Source organism: Mytilus galloprovincialis, chromosome 9, assembly GCF_965363235.1.
Source record: "Mytilus galloprovincialis chromosome 9, xbMytGall1.hap1.1, whole genome shotgun sequence".
In the NCBI taxonomy this organism is placed as follows: Eukaryota; Metazoa; Mollusca; class Bivalvia; order Mytilida; family Mytilidae; genus Mytilus; species Mytilus galloprovincialis.
This window is the reverse complement of record NC_134846.1, coordinates 73287171-73302053: the sequence shown is the minus strand read 5'-3', so window position 1 is coordinate 73302053 and position 14883 is coordinate 73287171.

Genomic DNA, 14883 nt, shown 5'->3' with positions numbered 1-14883 from the left:
TTTCTATGTTGTGATGTTACACTATTGTTTCAGAAAAGGGTGAAGATTGGTATCATTAAACGTTTAACCCGCTGCAATTGTTTGCACATGTCCTAGGTCAGGAATCTGATGTTCAGTAGTTGTCGTTTGTTGATGTGGTTCATAAGTGTATCTCGTTTCTCGTTTTTTATGTAGATGATATCGGATATGTTCCTTATGTCGCAACTACAGCCCCTTCCCTTTTCACGAATGTGATCTAACGAATTAGACTAATTACCGGGTTGGTAATAATATGAGCAACACGACAGGTGCCACATGTGGAGCAGGATCTGCTTACCCTTCCGAAACACCTGAGATCACCCCCAGTTTTTGGTGGGGTTCATGTTGCTTAGTTTTTAGTTTTCTGTGTTGTGTCTTGTGTACTATTATTTGTCTGTTTGTCTGTTCTTTGTTAGCCAATATTTTGTCAGTTTATTTTCGACTTGTGAGTTTGACTGTCCCTCTGGTATCATTTGCCCCTCTTTTGGACTGTTAGTTTTCCCGTTTGAATGGTTTAGTAATGTTTGAGGTTTTTATTGCTCAGTGTGAGCCAATGCTCAGTGTAGAAGACCGTACTTTGATCTATAATGGTTTACTTTTATAAACTGTGACTTGGATGGAGAGCTGTCTCATTGGCACTCGTACCATATCTTCTTTTATCTATAAACTTTAATAGAAAAAAAAACTAACGACGAAAAACACTTACTTTAAGTGTCTAAACAGTTTATCAGACTATGAGTCCTCCTATAAATTTCCGTATTATATATACTGTATATAAAGATCTAGATTGCCCGGAATCTACACTGTATGTAAATCTTTAAAACGCTCCGAATCTACACTGTCTATCAAACTCTAAATCGTCTAGAAAAAAATCAGCCGCTCTATAATGAGACAACAAAAACAAGGACAACATAACTTAGTCGAAAATACAGTAACTGAAAGCAAGTTAAAAGCACTTACACCTACTGAACTTCAAATCAAACGTCCTTCACCTTGAAATAGTCTGCTGTACTTCAAATCAATCTTTGCAAAGTGTGTTTCTTCATTTTTAAATAACAGAAAAAAAAACAAATTTGTCTTTTGATTTTTTATGGTAAAGTAGTAAAGTTGTTATAGTTTTGAAAATTTTACAGACGCAAACATGAGTGTGATATCTGTTTTACAGATGACGACAGATTTCTTCCGATTGTCAGGGGCGTAGCTGCCATTAGGCACTTTAGGCACGTGCCTACACATAATTTTTTCACAAATATTTTTTTTAAATTAAAAAAAAATAATAAACAACGTTATATGTAGATGAACTCCAGTGAAGTTGTCACAACTCTAATTATCGAATGGCATGTGTACACTAGTCTCTCGTCCTTTAATAGTGAATGGATCATTGGATAGAATTGAATGTTTTTTATGTGTGTACCTTATATAGAAACTATAAACTAGAACTTCGGTTCAGATCATTTCAATTCTATCAACAAAAAGTTGAATGAACCTCAACTTAGACACATGAATTTTTAATTAGTTGCTGTTAGTTTTCAACTAGCTTTCCACTTTGTCTTCACCCGACTTGCCAAGATGTATAAATACGTAGTCACGTTTTGTCAGAATGGGGACATTTAATCTTATGCCTAGTTGTAGAGAAAATGCCACTCTTTGAGGAGTTCGTAGTTGGTCTACTGAAAGGCAAAGTTTCTGCTCCTATCCAATAATCCCTCATTTTCCAATGCATGGCATTTTCAAATTTCCAGACCTTCGTCCTGTACAACACCTATTATAGGACTAAGTTCCCTGTTGTGTTTATTGTAAATAATCAATTTGTTTTTGTTGTTTGTTCTAAACTTGCATTAATATTTTACACTGGATGTTTAAAAATCAATCCATCAACTAGCTTCCAGTAGTTTTGAGTATATATTTACCTGTAATGACCACAATTATTCAAATTCCTAAGCAGGTAGGGATTTTACATTAGAGCGGGATATAAAGAAATACGAATTTCTCGAATTTTGTTACTTTAGTATGAACAGAACAGAACTTTTGCATTAGGCATCGACTATGTGTGTATGTGTTTGTGCGGCTAGGGTGAAGGTTTAAGAATCAAAATATTGATGGTTGGTGTCTTTCTAGCCAAAAGGCTGAAATCCGTCCCCCCCCCCTGAACCCCCTACCAGGGCTCTGCCCTGGACCTGCTGGGGCCTTAAGCGGACCCCAGACCCCCTGCCGATTTGTGCCTACAGTTGAATGAATGCCTAGCTACGCCCCTGATTGTCACAACCGCAACCTCGTCCTCTTGACTTATCGTCGAGTGTGTTTTGTAGACTTTTATGTCTTTTCTTTTTTTGCCATGGCTTCTTCGTGAGTTCAAATATCCCTTTGGTATCTTTCATCTCTATTTACTGATAATTTGATAACTTTGCCTTAATATAAATTTTGAAAGTCGTGGTATAAATGGGTATAATTTTTTGACGAGCCTGCAACTTCTGTTGTAGAAAGCTCGACATAGGGATAGTATTTATAATTTAGCGGGTGGAAGACCTGGATGCTTCATATTTTGTATATAGTTGCCTTATGTTACGAAGTTGTCTGTCTGTTATATGTCCTCATTTTCATGGTTCAGTGAAAACTTGAAAAAAAAGTTAAGAGTTTTTGTATTGTTAATTTCTTTCTTATTATGAGTAATATGATAACTGTGTTTAGTATGTGAGTAACTTCCAATGTTTTGATGTCAATCAGATAGTTTTCGTTTGATCTAGACCTCATTTCATGGATCAGTGAACAAGGTTAGGTTATAGTGGCCAAGTCCATATATCCGATACTATTTAGGTCTTCTATTTAAGGTGTCATCTGACCTTGACCTCAAGTTTTTATGTTTTGGTCAACCATATTTGTTATGAGAAAGGATTTTAAGTGGTGTATTTCTGGGTTGCAGATATCATCTGACCCTGACCTAATTTTCATGGTTGATTGGTCAATGTTAAGTTGTTTCTTAGATACTATAAGCAATAGGTCAACCATATTTAATGCAAAGATTGATTGTAAGGTATACATGTCTGTCCGACAGGGTTCATTGGCCAATGAGTACTTTTTTAGTTTTCTTGGTTAAGTCTGTTTCTATAAAAACTATAAGCAATTATAGGTCAACTATATTTGGTGTATTAAATGATTGTAAAGTCGACATGTATTTCTCGTTTGGTTTATATGACCTTGCCCTTATTTTCTTGGATCATGTTAAGTTTATGGGAAAATTGATGTAAAGCTTTATATTTAGGACTATCAACATAAAGTCAAGGTTTATTTAAGAAGGCGAGACATTTCAGCGAGTGCACTCTTGTTTAATCAAAGTACAGAATTATATTACAGACAGCGAGCAATCGCTTTTCATAGTGTATCAATAGACATTATGGCTAATTACATAAACATTTATAGTTTATTTACTTATTTTGAGGACTTATAAAGAACAGATGAATTTGTTTTTATTTAGTCAAAGATATGTCGATGAATGGTTCATAATATTTTATAATAATTTATTAGTTGACAGCATTTCTTTCAAAATAAAAATTTACCTTCAGAGAGAATTTTTATTCCCAGATAATAAAAATCCTACTTGGTTTTTGATAAATGAATTGACGATCGACTTGACTTATTAAAGAAATTGATTATCCACGTCAAATAATTTTTGTTCTTTTAATTTCTTCATATCAATATTGGATATGTCATTCACATGCCTTTTATTTGTGTGTAATGGAGTAGACGTTCTAAGAAATTGTGATATTCATCTTCGTCCTGTATGTCCTTAAATACAAAATAAATCTTACAATGGTAAGAATTGCAATAGTTTGTCGAAATTTTCAGCAGCAATGTGTTTATCCGTATACAATTTGAACAAATTGGATAAGTGTATGGCATAATAATGAAATGTATAGTTTAGACCTTTTTATATTCTAATAATTTAAAATTTTAAAAGATTTTACTTTGAGTTAAACAGAAACAAAAGTTTTATTGGCAATTCCATTCTTGTATAATTTTAACCTATGTAAATGCCATGTTTGGACATTTTGAGAAATTGCTTCTGAAACAGAAATTAACATATCTTAAAACATGTAGTAAAACAGATCTGAAAATTATTGTGTATGGTCGAAAGTGTGTACTTTTCCTTCATTCGTCATTTTTTACATAAATACACATATGTGTCCAGTATATGTGATAACCTAGTTGTACCGTATACAACACCCGCGTGTTAGTTAATATAAAACGGAACAAGGAAGGAAATGTTAAGTGATTTTAACTTTATAATTAGTGTGCCCATTCACACACTTGTAAATAGACAAAAAGGAAGTTTTATATTATATCTATCTCCAAACTCTTCAATGCATTTAACTTTAACATAAACCTATAGCGTATATATTTGCTTTGCTTGTTGAATGATACCAATCACCTGTCTAAAGTCGTTTTCCCTATTTTGGCAATGGAGGATATGAAATTTCCCTTTCCGTTCTTCCGTCCGTTCTAGATTGGATTCGTTTTGTGTATGTCCGTTTCCCTGAAATCAATAGGAAATTAGAACTGGAAAAAACATTTAAGCCGATTTTAATTATAGTTCCATATACTGATTTGTTTTTGAAAAAAAATAATCGTGACTTTGTATGAGTTCTTTGCAAATGGTAATGATTGGTTGGTCTATATTTACGCAGTCACACCTCCTACAGTTATGTCTGTTGTCTGCAATTTCAAATTATATTCGTCTCTCAAGACGAAAAAAAAAAACCACGTAAACACTCATATTATTTTAAATTCATTCATGTATCAAGAAAAAAAACCCTGGTACAAGTACATTTTATAAATTAAATGCATGAGTCTAAGGGATGATAGTGTTTAAAAATTGAAATAACAAAAATACCGAACTCCAAGGAAAATTCAAAACGGAAGATCCCTTATTAAATGGCAAAATTAAAAGCGCAAACACGTCAAACGAATGAAAAACATGCAACTGTCATATTCTTGACTTGGTTCAGGCATTTCCTTATTTAGAAAATGGTAAATTAAATCACTGGTTTTATGTATGACAGTCTCAAAAAGTCCATTATTTTAACAAAAATTTGTGAACAAAACAAACAGCCATAATAGGTACAAATATATCGACTTCGACGGTAAAACTGACAAGGTTTTCTTTAATATAAAGAAACAACATTTTGGGAGTAAACAATTTCTATTAGGTTGGATATTGTTCTATCTAAGCTCGATCGCACGAAACTAGTAGCGCTCCACCTATAGTGAGATAATTATGATGGCTCTTTTGGATGTAAAGAATTAATCGACAAAATCTCTAACATGTTTAGTACGTTTGTCTCTAATCGTCCTTGCTTTATTATATGGATAGGATGCATGCGGTGGTTTTTGTCTCTCCTTGAAGGATTAAATAAGCAATATAATTTTAAAGGAATGCTGTTTACGACGGCGTCAACAATTTTCATGAAGATTATTTGGCCTCACCGTATCAGTCATTATCTATTCACTTTTAGACGTTTGTATAGCTTGGTCCTCAATGCTCTTCATCTTCGTACTTTATTTGGCCTTTTTAGCTATTTTAGATTCGAGCGTTACTGATGTGTCTTTCGTAGACGAAACGCGCGTCTGGCGTAAATACAAAATTAAATCTTGGTATCCATGATGAGTTTATTTACAACCACTGGGTCGATGCCACTACTGGTGGAGTTTTAATTCCCCGAGGGTATCACTGGCTCAGTAGTCAGCACTTTTGTGCTGACATGAATTATCATTGATATGGTCATATTAATAGATTAACTGTTTACAAAACGTTTGAATTTTAGAAAAACTAAGGCTTTTCTACCTCAGGAGTAGATTACCTTTGCTGTATTTGGCAAAACGTTTTGGAATTTTGGTCCTCAATGCTCTTCAATTTCGTTCTTTATTTGGCCTTTTTAGCTTTGTGGGATTCGAGCGTCACTCATGATTCTTTTGTAGACGAAACGCGCGTCTGGCGTTAATACAAAATTTAATCCTGGTATCTATGAGGAGTTTATTTACATGTTAAAATTTGTTATTAGGTTAGATTAAGGGAACCACCTTATGCTTAGTAAATAATATTCAATAATATGCAGTTGTCATAAACATTGGTAAATCACAACTTAATGGAGATTGTGTGACCCTGTACCTTCAGTCATGGTTAATTGACTTTGAACATTTTGAAAAGCTTGCCTGATGAATTATTCGTTTTTTTTAAATTCAAAATTTCGATTTTCTTTTGAAAATTATAATAAAACAAAATATCGAGATATAGCCTGCGCAGGTGCGAAAAAATCTTGAGAAGTAATTTTTACCTGATTTCGACTGGTATTTTTCGAAAGAAAATCTCTCTTGAACAATAACATCAAATATATCATTATGTTCATTATTTGAATTTCAGTCGAGAGATATGCTATTTTAACGGTATAACAAGGTTTCCAGCGTAAAGTCTTCACTCACTGTCGCTATTAATGAATAAAACGCAATAGTAAGTCTCGCATCAGTGCTTATTACAATTTTGATCTCTTGGGTATGTTTTCGAGATATTAACGTGATTGCTGCACATATCTATAGGTCAAGGTTTTGTGCGATATTTTGATTATTAAGTTTATTTAATATATATGCCATTAACCAAGATATGAGTTTTGATAAACATAATTAAGACATTCAAATGGTCGAAACGGGAGATACTATACCTACATGGGTGAGCGTTTAAAGAAAGAGAAAATTCAGGATGATAGAAATATTATTACAATAAATAAAACATATATATACAAAAGAAATGTACATTTAATAAAGATCAAAATAAATATAACACAAAAATTGAGAAACGTGCATGTGGTGTTTATAGATATCAACAGTCAATATTTACAAATGTTGCATAATATTAAACACAAATGATTACAGATTGTTTGCATACAGTAAACACTTTTCTCATACAAAAATCTGGCAACTTATTCTTGCAATTGTATATTTTGTTTTATACATATTGATATCGTCCAGTTTACTAATTTCAAGGCTACGTAACATGTGTAGACTATTTTGACGGTTGTTTCACTTTTGTTCACTTTCTGATTTTGCCATGGCGTTTTTAGCTTGTCTTCGATTCGATTCCTTGTGTGTCTTCCACAATTTTTTAAAGGTTTTTTCTAGTCTCAAAATATTTGCATCGTTTCACATGAACTGAACGCTCATCTTTTTATCATACCATTATGAAGGGAAAACATGTAATTGAAGGTTGTATCAAATAAAAAATGGACATCTGCAAACAGAAAACTATTGATATTACAACTCTTAATCTACTTTTAGCTAATATGCATTTTTTAATAATTTAAATAAAGTCTGCGCTTGCCTAATCAGTTTAACCGGTTTCTGTTTCGTTTAAATCGATTTATGACTATTCAACAGCGGTATACTACTTATCTATCCCAGGGCCGCGTTCAATGTCGTAGCTGCTACGTAGTGCTACGTAGATTTTTGTCTATTGAACGTATAGCTAGCCAATAGTTTCTACATAGATATTGATAGCCGCTACGTAACTGCTACGATATTAATCACGACCTGGCCTTGAAGGCACAAAACTTTGCTCAGTGCTTGGAGCACAAAAATCGTGCTCGAAACATGAAATCCAGCAATTTGATTGGTTGATTTTCGAGTCTGAGTACAAAAATCATGCTCGAAAGTTTTATGACCGTGAGACCAGGTATCGTTGACTTATAAATTTAAAAATAATGTACCAGTTGTCAGTGACATAAGAAAATACTGGGCAAAACTGAGAATAACTAGTATTCTTTCCGTCAACTAGCGTTGGTTATTCCCCATTGGTGGCCAGTACCGAAATTAAAATATGGATATGGTGTTATCATAATTTCCCGGTTTTTGGGGAATTATTTTAATTTGAGGAATACATCTCCATCATGCAAAACTCTGATAGTTTGTATAACTTTAGCTATTATTTTTGGTTCATAAGCTTTATTTTTTAATCCAGTGTTTATCCTCGTGCATCACTGAAGGCATATTTAAAGTCAAAATGCACATCTGGTGCAGAAACAGTTGGTACCGTTTATGTTTTTCAGAAATTTATGTTCTAACTCGCTTAGGCAGGGTTGGAAATTAGATAAATTAAGTCGTTCTTTTAATTTATTATTTTATGGGAACGGGTTCCTTTTGGTGATATAGCTCCTATCGTGATTAGATCTTATACACCCGTTGCCTCTAAGGACCAGATTTCCGACTAGTCAACAGGGAAACATTTAATTAGGTTTTATTTATCTTTACTAAGGGAAGAGAAACTTGATGAAAAAGATGGAAGACCTATCTATTCAGTGTATTGTCGGTATCACAGGTTGGCCAAGTAATTTTTAGATTGGAAAATGCAATATAAACTGAAGTTTTTTCCTTGTTGATGTAATTATTCTTTTACATTCTATGTTTTTTGTTGTTTTTATTTGCCACTTGAACTACATATATCAAGTATCCTAACTATTGTATTAACACAGCTCTACTACAGATTAATTATATTTGACGTAATAATTTACTGACTTCATAAGAGATCATTAGCGATTAAGCAAAACATTACTTGTGACTTGTTCCAATCGAATTGCGTAATATTTTTCAGTACTATAAAAGTGCACAACAGCCTTTCTATGTACAACAAAATGTGTCCACTACCATTCATAATTATAAACAAAAATACAGAAGTCTTAGGCAAATTCAAAAAGGGGAAGTCCATTAAATCTGACTAAATCAAACGTTATCAACCAACGGATCAAATGAAAAACGATTGATATATTCCTGACTTAGTACAGTTAAATCTAGCTTAAATACTTTGATACACAATGTATACAGATTCTTGTGAAAAAAAGACGATATATTGTATTTTGCCAGGTTTTATGAATTGCTTACTGTGGTTCTTTCTTATTTTTGTGAAAAGCAAACTTATGTTCTGAAAATTCAGAAACCTTTATTTTTACTAACATGTTACGCTTATGTGTTGACATCCTTTATTTTTAAAGATGGTCGATTTCTCAACGATCGTCACCACAAGTTTATTGACGATGAAAAAAATGAACATAATAGGTTTTAGGGTTTTACTCGTCATACGATATAATAATAAAAGGCTTTGATATCGGGGAATGAAACGAACTCGCTGGTGAGGAAGTATATGTAACCCTTCCGCTATCACTACTAGAATTAGAAGGAACATTTAGTGGTGATCATTATGAACTTGTGTTTATTATTCATTTTGTCATCGGAATTTGATTTTTTCAAGTCACTTCAGTTATTTTTTTGTATAGACGAGACGATCGTCTGGTGTAAATACACAATTTAAACCTAGTATCTATGATGTCATTGAGTTTATTGACAACCACTGGTTTGATGTCACTGCTGGTGGAGTTTTAATTCCCTGAGGGAGCACCAGCCCAGTTGTCAGCACTTCTGTGCTTACATGAATTATCATTGATATGGTCATATTTATGAAATTTATGTTTACAAAACTGTTGAATTTTTGAAATACTAAAGCTTTTCTACCTCCGGAATAGATTATCTTAGCTGTATTTGGATTTTTTTAAGGAATTTTGGTCCTCAATGCTCTTCGAATTCGTACTTTATTTGGCTTTTTACCCTTTTATGGATTCGAGCGTCACCGAAGAGTATTCTATAGACGTAAAGCGCGTCTGCATGGCGTAAATACAAAATTTAATCCTGGTGTCTATGATGAGTTTATTTGTAGCTAGTCTAACAAGGTGTCTATGATAAGTTTATTTGTAGCTAGTCTAACAAGGTGTCTATGATGAGTTTATTTGTAGCTAGTCTAACAAGGTGTCTATGATGAGTTTATTTGTAGCTAGTCTTAACAAGGTGTCTATGATGAGTTTATTTGTAACTAGTCTATGTGATAAATGTTTTACAGATGCTACCACTCATTGTTCATCCTCAATTGGTAACTTAATCAAATATAAGTACCACTGATCATTAGATATTACCTGTTTGCCCCTTCCAACGAAGACGAAGGGTTTGCGCTCATCAATCTTGCTATAGATATTAGCCAACACTCATTCTTTCATACACACTTACATTCAAGCCTTTTAGTTGCATCAACATCCTGAGCTATATAACATATGTACTTACATATAAGTACTTCATCGGAAGTTTCTTATTGATATCTTGTTCCGTCTCGATGATTACTATTTACGGCTTTTCACTTATTTTGTCCTTTCTTTTTTTTTTTTTTTTTTCTAAAATAATATCTTTATTGCACTTTTCTTTGTTTGCTGTTTTGACAAATTACTCGACCTACAGCAGCCATTTAGGTGCTATATACATCTGAGACATACATTTACAAAAAAATATATATTGTTTCATAATTGCGGAAATGTACAGTTTTGTCCGGTTCTGTTTCTTAAGATTAAAACTTCAAAAGATTATTGACCTTAACCTTTTGTTGAAAGCCGTTAAAGCTAATTGATCAGTTGTCCTTATTAATTTATGCGTTTTATTGATTCTCACGAACAACTTTTAAAAACTTTAGTTAAAATTTGTATATGGTAAGTCTCGACAATCTAATTGAACCTTTATTTAATTAGTTATGCATAAATGGAGACAAAATTCTGTACATTCGTTTTCAGTAAGCATGCTGTTTTGGTTTATTGCCACGTGTTCAGATACATTATCAACTTTTGCTAAAATTTTCTATACATGAAAGTATTTTAGATTTAGCTTTTCATAATCATATGTATCTTTTTACATCATGTAAAAATTTGCTGTTTTTAGCATTAATATATTTGTTAATTTCGTGTGTTTAAAAATTCATTTCTGAACACTGCATAAGCGTCTATGCCTTTTTGTTTATAATTTGATATATGAGTACTTTTATGGATTAAAAGTGAGAAAGAAAATGGGGAATGTGTCAAAGCGACAATAACCAGACCATGGAGCAGACAACAGCCGAAGGCCACCAATGGGTCTTCAATGTAGCGAGAAACTCCCGAAGTCGTCCTTCAACTATATTAAGATAGTTAGGATGAGATTTATATCGTGATACATAGGATCATTTATTTTATAGCCCAGTACTAAAGTTTTTAAATTAAATATATGTGACCCAATCTTGATTTTGCTTAGAAGTACATACTTTCTTCCAAAATTCATGGAAGAATTGACATTTAAGAAAAAAGTGTTCGTAATCTTCAGTCAAGTTACACAAGTCACACATACTTGTGTCTTGTATGTTCCATTGTAGTAGTAATTGTTTACATGGGAGGATATAATGGAGTAATTTCCATCTTAACATTTTATATTTATTATTAGTTAAATAATTAAATGTAAATTGTAACATATTCTTTATTGGATTGATCGATTCTAGTTTAAAGTTTTTTTTCCATTTAGAGAATCCTATGGGTCTCTCCACATTTATGTAATTTAAATGGTTGTATATGTCTTTGGATGACATATTTTCAATTAGCTCTGTTTTTTTTTTTTTGTTGTTGTTAACAGTCAAAGACAAGTTTAATTTTGTGTTTACAAAAGTTTTCAACGATATGTCAGATTTTAATGTATTAACCCATAGTTTTGGAATAGAGTTTTTCAATTTTAACAGTTCAGATATCCAATTAGGTTTTGATTTTAATTTCTCCAATATAACTTTTTGTGAAATATTCCCTTTTTGATCTATAATGTCATTAATGAAGATAATACTGTCTTTTATCCTATTTAGGTAAATAAACATTTTTCTTTAAATTTTATATTTTTATTACCTCACAACATTTGCTGCCTAATATTTCTGTAATTTGTGATTGATGTGTTGTTTGTTGATGTTGGTGTATTGTTTGCTATGTACCAGCTCTTTAATATGTTGAAGTAAAAAGAGGGTAGTGTATTAATTAAGTCAGGTGCTGAGTTTATGTTGTCTGGCATCATATAAAATATAAGGTTGTTTCTACCAAATTTGTTGAAAAGATGTTTACCTGATAATTTCTATCACAAATTAAGTATGCATTGTCTTTTTAGTGTCATTTTTTTGTTATGTTTGCGCTTTTTCTACTTATTGTAGAACATAGATGGAAAATACTAAAGGGGTGGTTCCAAATCATACATTAAAAAGAGAAACTAACATCGTCATTACAAAAAAAGCAACTAAAAACAAAGTTAACATAAACTACACTCGAAACACTACATAGAAAACTAAGGACTCGAACTCTTCCGAATCCCCTAGGAAGGTAAGCACATTCTGGCCCGTCATGGATCCCTCGACTCTTTTGACCATTTAAGGCAACAGCATCTTTCAACGAAATGATAAAAGAAAACGCTAGCCAAGAATGATCATATCAACTTGGGGTACAATGTATATACAATATATACAGGCGCTACTTAAATGTTGCTACATAGATGGAAAGTTTATAGTTTATGGGAATCTGAAATCATCCTTTGTGCCGTTAAGTTGTGTTTGCAATCGACCTTCATTTTCAAATTCTAGCTGTACGTGAAGGTATGACATATAATGGATTAGAAGATTCAACAAACGCATATTTCCCTAAGTTGTTTCTTCCTAACATGATCTACCCAAGAATGGTCTACAATAACCAAAAATGCTAGTGTCTAAGTGTAATTCGAAAGCACATATTGAATATCTTCAATACACTCTATGGATTAAACGTTCATTATTTATAATCAAAGTATATTTACTTCATATCATAACATGCAAATGTCACGATGTCAGCCTTAATGTTGTGCAGACATTTTATTATCATACAAGTTGAACGTTGAGTGCTTTTTTTTTTTTTTTTTTTTTTTTTTTTAACTTTTTTGGATTCGAGCGTCACTGATGAGTCTTTTGTAGACGAAACGCGCGTCTTGCGTATATACAAAATTTAGTCCTGGTATCTATGATGAGTTTATTTTACAGCAATTTACCTTTGAATACTGACACTTAACCTTATAAGTCAGGATGTGAATGTTGTTTTCCTTCATTATTATGCCGAGAGTTCAATCGTTTATGCATGTCGACAGTGAAGGAGGATGCAAACAACAAAAGAGTTTTCAAATTGTGAACTTTCCATGTTGGTAGATATATTTCACCGCATTGGATTTAACAATGATCAAAACCCATACCGTGTTACTATAATCAGCCATTAAATGCCCCGACATGAAAACATGTTAAATGATTATAACGAAAAACATACAAAACTGACATCAACAAACGACAACCACTGAATTGCAGTCTCTTGCATTGGGACAACGCAAACAAAGAACGTGGTGGAATTCAATATGTTTGTGGACGCTCAATCCTCCCCTAAACTTACCTACATAAAAGGTTAAACAGTACAACATAATTATACACACTGTCAACATTGTTTGGAATTGTCTTAACTCATCAGATCGGCACGACGCACAAAAAAAAAAACCAAGAAGTACTGCTCTAAGAGTACTCGCATTTACTAAAATTTTGTTCAAAGCCGAAATATTGATAACAAATTCTGTTTGCTTCTGCATATGGAGTTTATATTTCCAGCATGATAATACATGTAAGGCCTTGTTTGTCTTATTGTTATTCCCTTAAAGGTTCATTTTATTCAATCGATAGCTTTCTGTGTAATGTGTGTCAACTAAAGTGTCTGTCTTTTCCCCTAATCTTTATTTCCTTCTAACACAACTCACAACAAAAAGCTGCAACCTTCTTTAACGATCATGGCGCGACCTTGTTTGCATGGTTCATAAGAAATGATAAGATATCTGTTGAAACCCTCTGCAATGATATCTTTAAGTCGCTTAAACAGCCTGAAAGGACCTACGAAAACGAGTTCATTAATGGAGTACACAGTATCTTGTTAACGTAAGTATTTTTTAATTTTTTACATAGATCAATAGTTTAAAAAAAAAAAAAAAAATTCAAAAAAATATATCAAATGATGACGTACGTATTTGCTAGCATAAATGTTTATATCTAAATATAGACAATATTTGAAAATTACTATTAGTGGCATTCCTGCATGTAGGATATCATAATTGTCTTGAACATTAATTCTTTAGAGAATTAAAGCCTGTATTTTGCAATGATTATTACAACTGATAAGTTTTATATCTTAATACACTAACATTTATCTATTGATTTTATAAAAGAAAATTGTGATATTTTCTTGAAAGACGTCACGATTGTCTATTTAGGTATTCTTCGAGGCAATGATAGGTATTATAGATCCTGAATTACATAAAAGCGGTATAATCATACCAATGCTGACGCTTTAATCATTATAATTCATTATAATAATTTTTATCTATTTCGTGTTATATAAAATTGGATTTAAAAGAGTACTTTTATTCTATAAATTATACGAATAAGTCGTCGATATTCATGAAACAACTTCAAGCCATTGTTATCCAAAAACAAGTAACGTTACTAATTTACCAAATATAATAATAAATGTGCTAAATGTCCAGTTTATGAAACCCTACAAATGAATCCTTAAACCATTTAATTCAATGTTTTAAAGTTGAGCTGTACTCGTTTAATAACAGAACAGAAAACAATGTGTTTAAATGTTCGTTTAATTTATTTTTATTTAGAAAAAAAAAACCAAATGCATCAAAAGTACAAGGCTTATAATTCAATACGCAAGACACGCGTTTCGTCTACATAAGACTCATCAGTGACGCTCAAATCAAAATAGTTATACAGCCAAACAAGCAAAAAGTTGAAGCGCATTGAGAACACTAAATCCCAAAACGTTGTGCCAAAAACGGCTACGGTCATCTATGCCTGGGATAAGAAAATCCCTAGTGTTTCGAAAATTTCAAACTTTTGTAAACAGGAAATTTATATACCTTGACTTACATCTAGAAATTGACAATGAGGGT